The 2,351-nt window shown below is 35.9% G+C and overlaps 1 long non-coding RNA gene across 1 annotated transcript; it reads right to left on the bottom strand.

Annotated features, from left to right (window-relative positions):
- Nucleotides 4-1,457, bottom strand: LOC110270079. The gene is made up of 2 exons (XR_002359113.1): nucleotides 1,060-1,457; nucleotides 4-301 (listed from the first exon to the last, which is right to left on the bottom strand). It is a non-coding gene; the product is annotated as an uncharacterized LOC110270079 (long non-coding RNA).

Below are 2,351 nucleotides of genomic sequence, written 5' to 3'. Positions count from 1 at the left end.
ACAATTACTAGCAAGTTTTCAACTAATCAAAGGTGCAACTCATCAAAAATCATAATTATCATTAAGTGTTTCAATATCTCCATCATAAACAGGTAATCCAAAGCCACCATCATTAGAAGTACCATCAAAAGAAGTTGTATTTGAAAAATCAGCTACATTAGGCAAAGATATTTGAAATCGCTGTTCTGACCAAAGATATTTGAAAAGCCTGTAACATTGATACTGGTTCTCGCTCCCTGTTGACATGATGATTGTTCACAACAAATTCAAGAAAATTATCAACCATATCTCTGACGTTATCCTGCATGCATTTTTTTTTTAAAAAAAATAGTAAGTGTTAAAATACCATCATATTCAGTCTTATAATAGACCTTACATTGACATGTACAAACACTCCCCCCAAAAAAAACAACAGAAGCTACCAAACTCATTGGTAGTCTAGAGATGAAGGCCATTCTTTACTAAATGCAGGAAGCAGGATTGAATTAGAAGAACTGTGTGCAACATTAATTTAGATGGCCAAAACTACACTGAATTAAACAACAAAAAATTGGAAGATTTGAAAAAGTGCCCAAAATTCCAACTTCTGTAAGTTGTGCTGTGAATTCATTATAACAAATTGTTAATTTCATTGATATCTGCTCTTCTCTTTAATAAAATTCCTTTTCAATCCAAAACGGAAATGTTGCAATCTTATTACAGTAAAGGGACCAGCAGAGAGCAAAATATTGTCATACTTCACTATAAATTCATGAAGCCACCAAACAAACAAATAACCTCAAAAAATGAAAAATCAAAATCAAAATCGAACAAATAAAGCAGCAAACAAATTCATGAACAAATAACCTCAGAATCATGAAGCCAGCAAACAAACAAATAATGAAGCCAGTAAACAAAATCATGAACAGAATCGAAGCACAGAAAATCAAAATCAGAAGGCAGCAACTAAATCAAAATCGCAGACAAATAAATCATAAAATCAAGCACATAAAATCAGAAGGAGGCGAGCTCATAAGTCAAAATCAGAAGGCAGCAAATAGATCAAGAACAGAGTATTACCAAGGAGGAGGCGAGTAACGGCGAGGACGGGCGAGCTCGGACGACCGAGGAGGAGGCGAGCTCGGCGACGACCAAGGAGTTGGCGAGCTCGGCAACGACGGTGGTGGTTGCGGTGGTCGCTGCTGTGGCTGCTCGATTGGTGGTGGTGGGCTGGTGGGTATGCGACTGCGAAGAGGGCTGATGGCTGTGTGTGACTGGGTGGTGAACTGTGCTTCGGTGATTTCTGGAGCGTGGTGATTTCTGGAAACTGATTAGGGGATTTAGGGCTCGGCCAGAAGCAGGACGGGGTGGTGGCTCGGTGGTGAACTGCTGTGGGTGAAGAATGGTTTCTGGAAACTGGAAAGGGGAAATCACTGGAAACTGATTGTGATTATTAGGGATTTAGGGTTACGCGTTTTGCTTTTGCCGTTTTCTCTTTTTTTTTTTTTTTTTTTTAAATAGGCCAAAACGACGTCGTTTAGCCTTTCTGATTTCAAACCAAAAAACCGTAAAAAAACCGGACGGTTCTCCCGGTTCACCGGTTAACCGCCGGTTTGACCGGTTCTTTTACCGGTTTTTTGCCAGACGGTTTTTAATGTTACCCGGACCGGCTAGATGACCGGTTCCCGGTTTTTCCGGTTGAACCGGCCGGTCCGGTTCGGTTTTCAGAACCATGATTCTGACCCTAGTATAACAAATAGTGTCTTTAGGATAATATTTCACTCTTTAAATCTCTCTTCAAATCAAATCAAAATCAAAATTTTAAATTTCAAAATTAACCATTCAAATTTCAAGCAAGTACGATAATATTGTGTTCAATTTGAAAAATTAAAATTGAACGTAAACAGAAATCCTAAAAAATAGGAATATATTGTATGCTAACTATTATTTAGGAAGTATATAATCAATAACTGTGAACTTGAACTTATTTTTTAATTTTAAAATAATTAAAATATGTGATTAATTAATAATAGTTATATTTTTATACGAGTGAAAACACTAGAGTATAAAAGTGCACAGGATTTATTGGTGCCACCGCGGTGGTAGCAAACTAGCTTAACTTCCTCTTCTCATAACGTCTTTTATTTACTGAGTTGTATGTAGTCAATTATTGTTCATTGGCGCACACGTAGTTTTAAAGAAGAAAAAAATAATAATAATTAATAACTAATTTTTTACTCACCAGTAAATTTTATTCTTATTATAACATTCCGTTAATTCTTCTCACAAACATGTAAATCTTTTGTTTTTTTCACATTTCTAATTTAAATTTAAAAATTAGTACTCATAAGAGTACATAAAAAATTTGAAAC

This window comes from Arachis ipaensis, chromosome B03, assembly GCF_000816755.2.
Source record: "Arachis ipaensis cultivar K30076 chromosome B03, Araip1.1, whole genome shotgun sequence".
Lineage (NCBI taxonomy): Eukaryota > Viridiplantae > Streptophyta > Magnoliopsida > Fabales > Fabaceae > Arachis > Arachis ipaensis.
The sequence above is the reverse complement of the archived record's forward strand: the minus strand, read 5'-3'. Positions and strand labels throughout refer to the sequence as shown.